The sequence below is a fragment of the Bison bison genome, unplaced genomic scaffold (genome assembly GCF_000754665.1).
Source record: "Bison bison bison isolate TAMUID 2011002044 unplaced genomic scaffold, Bison_UMD1.0 scf7180017864098, whole genome shotgun sequence".
Classification (NCBI taxonomy): Eukaryota; Metazoa; Chordata; class Mammalia; order Artiodactyla; family Bovidae; genus Bison; species Bison bison.
In genome coordinates this window covers 4169909-4177100 of record NW_011494670.1, presented here as the reverse complement: position 1 = coordinate 4177100, position 7192 = coordinate 4169909, and the positions used below count along the sequence as shown (strand labels likewise).

General features: G+C 36.2%; 1 protein-coding gene across 10 annotated transcripts in view; it reads right to left on the bottom strand.

Moving 5' to 3' along the window:
• Positions 1-7192, bottom strand: part of BBX (bobby sox homolog (Drosophila)) — a 299118-nt gene that overhangs the window by 22920 nt on the left and 269006 nt on the right. The window lies entirely within an intron of this gene.

The window sequence follows — 7192 nt, the reverse complement described above, 5'->3', positions numbered from 1 at the left end:
GAAAAGAGACTTGGGATTTTTCAGTCACCATCAGAAATGGCAACAACAGCACTGACCTCCCCAAAGCAGGTTGCTTTCTACACTTTGAGGATATTCCTATGTGAAACTGACAATCATCTTACATAACTTCTGTTTCCTCATGTGTAAATGGGGATAATAATAGTGCCTAACTCACAGGGTTGAAGTGAGGATTTTAAAAATTAGAAGCTCTCTAAGCTGCTCCTGCTGCATCTACCCACCTACCAGGATCTGCACCCACGTGCCCTGTCTTCCTGCCAGAGGCAACTATCTGTGCTCCTGTCTAAAGTATACCATCAAATGGTTTTCATGTTCACAAATATTTGCAGCCGTCATCAATTTGAGGACATTTTCACCACCTCAAAAATAAACCTCATATCCTTTTAGCTACTATACTCCTCCCTACATCTATAGTCTCTGTATCCCAAACTGCCCTGTCTAGAACCTCCACTACAATGTTGAATAGAAATGGTGAGAGTGGACATCCTTGTCTTATTCCCTATCTTAGGGGGAAAGCACTCAATCTTTCACCATTAAGCATAATGCTGGTTGCAAAGTTGTTTTTTTTATGTCTTTTATCAGATTTTTAAGTTCCCTTCTGAGTTTGTTGGCTGTTATCATGAAAAAGATGCTGAATTTTGTCAAATGTTCTTTCGACATCTACTGAGATGATCCTGTGGATTTTTCTTTGTCCTTGTCCTACTGCTATGGTATATTACAGCAACTGGATTTTTGGATGTTAAACCAACCTTGCATTCCTGGGGTAAAACACCAGTTGATTACAGTATATAATTCTTACATGGATTCAGTCTGTTAGCATTTTGTTAAGGATTTCTGTGCCTACATGTGTTAGAGAGAGTGGTCTGCAGTTTTGGACTTTCTTGTCTGTGTGATATGTTTGTCGAGTTTTGACATGAAGGTAATACTGGCTTCTTAGAATGAGTTGTGAAGTGTTCCCTTCTCTTTTAATGTTATGAGCAAGCTTATGAAAAACTGGTATTAATTATTTAAACATTTGGAAGAATTAAGTAGTAAAGCCATCTGGGTCTGGTACTTTTTTGCTTACTAAGTTCAATCTTCATACTAGTTATAGGTCTATTTACATTGTCTATTTCTTAAGTCAGTTTCAGTAGTTTGTGTTTTTCCAGTAACTGCCCATTTCATGGAGGTGGTCTAACTTATCAGCATACAATTATTCATAGTATTCCTTTTCAATCCTTTCCATTTTTGTGAGGTTGGTAATAATGATTCCTATTTCACTTCTGAATTTGTTTTCTTTCTTTCTTGGTCAGTCTAGTTAAATGTTTATCAAGTTTGTTTTTCTTTTCAAAGAATTAGCTTTTGGTTTTAATGACTTTTCTCCATTATTTTCCTCAGTTCAGGTCAGTTCAGTCGCTCAGTCGTGTCCGACTCTTTGCAACCCCATGAATTGCAGCACGCCAGGCCTCCCTGTCCATCACCAACTCCCGGAGTTCACTCAGACTCAAGTCCATCGAATCAGTGATGCCATCCAGCCATCTCATCCTCTGTCGTCCCCTTCTCCTCCCGCCCCCAATCCTTCCCAGCATCAGAGTCTTTTCCAATGAGTCGACTCTTTGCATGAGGTGGCCAAAGTACCGGAGTTTCAGCTTTAGCATCATACCTTCCAAAGAAATCCCAGGACTGATCTCCTTCAGAATGGACTGGTTGGATCTCCTTGCAGTCCAAGTGACTCTCAAGAGTCTTCTCCAACACCATAGTTCAAAAGCATCAATTCTTCAGTGCTCAGCTTTCTTCACAGTCCAACTCTCACATCCATACATGACTATTTTCCTATTCTTTATTTAATTAATTTCATTTCATTAATCCCCTCTCTAATCTTTATTATTTCCTTTCTTTTACTTTTTTAGGTTTAGTTTGTTCTGCTAACAGTGTCTCAAGAAAGGTTAGGTTATTGATTTGGTATCTTTCTTCTATTTTAATATATGAATTTATACCTATAAACTTCCTTATAAGTTATGCTTTAGCTGTACCTATAAATTTCAGCATGCTATACTTTCATTTTGCTCATCTCAAAGTATTTTCATATTTCCCTACTGATTTCTTCTTTGACTCACTGGTTATTTAGAGTGTGTTGTTTAATTTCCACTTACTTTTGAGTTTTCTGAATTTTCTCCTGTGGTTAATTTTTACTTTCATTCCACTGTGGTCAGAAAACATAATTTTAATCATTTCAGTCCTTTTTGTTAAATGTTCCAGCATACTGTGTGTTCTGGAGACTGTCCCATGTGTACCTGAGAAGAGTGTATATGATGCTGTTGTTGCGTGGAGCATTCTATATATGTCTGTTAGGTCTAGCTGTTATACAGTGTTCAAGTCTTCTCCTTTGTTAATCTTTGACCTAGTTCTATCAAACCTATTCTTTTTCCATATTACTGCTCACCTTCTGAAACATTATTGTTTAGGCTTATTTACTGTCTGGTACTCCCAGACAGTATATGTAACCTCCATGGCAGCAGGGTTCTTTGTTTTCATTCAGATACATTCTACATGCCTAGAATGGTGCTTAACACATGAATGATTTTCAACAATATTGTTGCATGAATAAAGCTCTTAAAACACTGGATGGCATAAATAAAGAGTTCAAGAAATGACAGTTGTTGCTATTATTACTGATAACATAAAGGTTTACAAGTGATTTTTGAGGACTATACCAAGTCATCCTTCTAAATAACCAATAACAAATATTCTGAATAGGGTGGTAGTGGTTTGAAATGGAAACAGAAAACACTTCTTATTTGTTTTTTGGGGTTGGAGGGAAGTGAATGAAAAGGGAAAGAAAATAAATTTAACAGATACAAAGACAGTATATCATGTGGATGATATACACTAATACTATAGAGGTTCCTTATAGCCCATTTGCCATCATTCATATGTATTTTATACAATCCAGGAAGCTGTAAGGCTGGTGCACATGAATGACAGATGCATGGGCAATCATGGAAAACAGAAGCAGAAGAAAGCAGAAAGCAGAGAAACAATTCTGAGACTTCTCTGGATCATAAGGATCCTAGTGATTTACCAAGGGAAGATAATCTAATGATAACAAGGCACTGGCTCACAGGGAGAATGCTTTTGTTCATCACTGTGAACGAGGACAATGGGATCAGGAAATGGCTCACAGAAACAAACTGGTTTGATGTATGGAATGGGTTAAGAAAGAAGAAAAGAATACGTATTTTCAGACCCAACCATACTCGGAGAAACCTAAAAAGTATAATTTAAGGACAAAACTTAATATAGAGCTTGTCAATTTTAACATAAAAAGAGAACATCCAGGGAGGTTTAGTACCCAGAAGAGCTTCCGTAAAGTTATATTTTTAAACAGCCTTACTGCTAGCCATCCCGAACTATAAAACAAATCTAAGCAAACGACAAGTTCAAATAACTTGAAGGAGTTTGATATGAGGATAAGATACAAGGATATTCACTGAAAAGCAGTAACTTTAGTCAAGAAGTGAACGATTTGACTCCTGTCCACCAGTATGGTATACATGTTTGATATTTTGTTCAAGGAAAATAAAGTCAAAATTTGTAATAAATAGCACATATACTACTATTTTTCCTTAATTATAATTAACATAGAAATGTCCAAGGAGGGAAAAGAAGGTAGGAAGTCAAAAACAGAGAAAAGAAGTTGAGAAGGAATCTTCCAGAAAGCAAACAGATGGCAATTGTCTTTCCATGAACCACCATCTCAAGTTTCCATGCCATCTCATTCTCCCATCTTCCTACCAAACCTCTTGAAAGACTGTTGGTACCAGTTTCCACTTCCTTATGACAGAAATCACCATTGCTGGCATATAAACTAGCTTAGGACTTCACCAACATTTTTGGGCAGGATGGCCTGTATTTTGAAGATATCAATTGTTTTTGCATCCCAACTTCACAGCTGGGTAAAAAATAGCAAAGGCAAACTGTAATCTGGGACGGTCGGAGGCGTGCCACAGAGACACGGATAACAACTTTTTCAAAACATTAATGTTGTTCATGGTTTGCTGAAAAATGGACATGTTTTAGCTAAGAAGTACAGTGACACAGAGCCCTTTTAGTATTAGTATGGTATGAAAATTTTTCAAGGTCAGCAGGTGAGGTGAATTAAGAGAAGCTTGGTTTGGAGAACTGCAGTAGGAAACAACTGTTAGGCGTAACTTGAATGGTGGTGCCAATGTCCAGCTTCTATAGTTTCATGTTTTTAAGCTATAAGAAGAGCAGAGGTTTTATCCTAAGACTAGGCTGTCATTTCGGTAATGAACACGTAAGTAATGAAGGGCCAATGAAACAGTAAATTCCTTTGTAATAATTTATAGCAAAGTGGCTGCTGAACATATGAATCTGTGGGCTGGAATAAGTTTAAGTAAATGAACCACAATCAAGTTAGGATTCATTGAGGAGGAGCCACCTTATTGGGCTAGACATGCATGTCTTGTTAAAAAACTCAGGATTATATTAGGCATACCTTTTATACCTGTAAATGTGTTGTCACCATGCTTAAGAAAATGTCTAGGGACAGTGAAGACTCTCAAATAGCTACAGGGCAAGAAACAGAGTTCTGCCCAACCTGGAAGCAATCACTTCCTGACGGGAAAGGGATGGCCTGATTTTCATCACATCTCAGCTCTTAAACATCATTAATATAGTCAGGTAAGCTCAATCCCAAACAGGGGATTCTGTCCTCAGTCTTTAACATTGTAAACCTGCTTCTTTTATTTCCATTGTGATTTTCAAAAATTTCAAATTCTTTAACCGTGGAAATTTGAATCTTGCAGAGTAAGCGTAAATTGGAAAAACATGAGAAAGATGAACAGTATGTTTGTTAATAGGCTAAAAAACAATGTGAAAAGATAAAAGAGATAAGGAAGGAGAAATTGAGTCAAGGGTCAAGCTTGGGCATAATTTAAACACTCCAAATTGAGCTCAATTAACTTTTTCTTCATGACCCTACTTGCTTGAAAATTACTATTTTACAGAGCACTCTGACTTCTGATACTTTTTTAAAAAGTGCTTCACACATTAACAGTATACTTAAAATAATTTGTCAAAACAAATCTCTTAAGTTACAATTAAATTTAGATTTATAATTCAAAGCTTTCATTTGAATATATACAAGTAACTGTGTGAGATAAACCAGAAAACACGATAGAAATGGGCTACTGCAGCTGACCTGCATTATGAATGAGAGATAACTTCCTGGATAATCTTAGAAGCAAAGGGAGAGTCTATGCCTAAATCATCTATATACTAAGCCTACTATAATGTAGCCTGGACCTTGTTAGAGGAAGGTAGACCCATTATATACACTTAAGGAACAGGGCAGAGACAGTAGAGGGGATGATGGAAAAGGGAAAGATTACTTGGAAATACAGATACAAATAAGATGACCACTGGAAAAATACAAGTATAAACCCAACTAGGTCCTATGATCTTGAGGTATATAACTATATAAATGCATACATAAATATTTCTTCTAGAAATTACATTTCATAAAAATTCTATACATTTTATATAAACTGGAGTAGCTTAAAAAAAAAAAGAAATACCTAGTATAAGGCAGGGAAAAATACAATAATAAATGTTGAATAACAAATACAGGAGAAAATAAAATACAGACAAATGTTGTTGGAGAAAAAATGAGGTTCCCTATGAAAACATGCTCCTTTACTAAAGAATTACTGATCTCACTCACAATGTTTGCTTTGAACAATTCATTATGCAAAAATGCAAAGGGTCTAGACTCTAAGAAAACAATCTCCTCTATCCTCTAAAGATCAGGCAATTACAGCACAGCTGGTATGATAATTTCATTAATAACTTGTAGGATAGTACACGGGCACTGCTAATGCCAAATTATAATCAAATACAAATACTACTTCTTTAGTTTGCTAAATAGAGAATATATTATTTAATTTGTTTTATTTTAATTGCATTTTGCTCCACAAGTTGGAATGAGCAAAATCTAAGGTCTTGACAGCCTTCCTATTTATGCAATTACTGGTACACTGTGTAAGAACCAGGGACTTTGTGGCTTGAGAGGCATAACAGAAGAGTTAAGATGATATTGTATGAAGTATAATGCAAAGCTCCAAAAAAGCTATTTCACATCGAAAGAAATACTGTTAATCTCAGCTGGGAGAGGAAAAACATATAACAGACAACCAAGACCCAAGAGAAGGTCTCATGAAAATAGATCCTAACTTCAGGGTTTTATAGCTTTACAAAAATAAATCTACTGTTACAGTCCCTGATAGATAATTCAGCCAACTTCAGAGCTCTAAAATGAATGTCTCCAACTGCAAGGAGTGGAGGAGGAGCATATGTCCTGCACATCAATCAATTAAGTTCCATTTTATTAGTTTGTCATGTATTTATCAGCAACTTTAAAAATCCAAGAATTATGGGGGCTCATGATACCTGGCATCTTTGGGCTCATGGACTGCTTTGCCTATTCCTAAGTATCTCCAGGGCACAAGGACTGTCATTTCACTCGGTAATCCATTATGGTGCTCAGCTACCTACCTGTCAACAGGCTGCTTTATTTCTTTCCTACCTATCTTGGAAAATCTCAGAACAACCTTATTTTATTTTCTAAGATGAGCAAACTTGGTGATGCAATATTTCTTTTTCAGTTATTTATTCACCAGACTTGTTTTTATTAACCACAGCAGAAAACTGAGCTAATTCTAAAATCACTTTTACATTCCTTCCCACCTTTTATCTCAAAGGGGGGATTTTCCTCACCTTTTCAGATTCACCCTGAGATACAGGTCTCCTTGTTGTTTCAGTTTCAGTGTAAAGTGGGTGTTTTAGATCTAGACAGAGAAAGGTTTAGGTTTCTTCATAGATATAATTTTTCCCTAGATATATACATTATGGACTCCCCCAAATCTGTGAAATTATATATAGTCATTACTATTTATCTTTGATCATTATCCATGATTGCTAGATTTTGGCAAGATTTTTGCAAAGATATATATCATTTTCTATCTACCCATTCATCTATGCATTCAGCTAAATACACACAAAAAGGGGAAGTATTTTGATTTGCCATAGAGCAAGCAACAGGTTGCCTCTTTTACAGGGTAATTATGAGAACTCTGCCATCAAATCCTGCTCAGAATTTGATCCTGGGAACAAC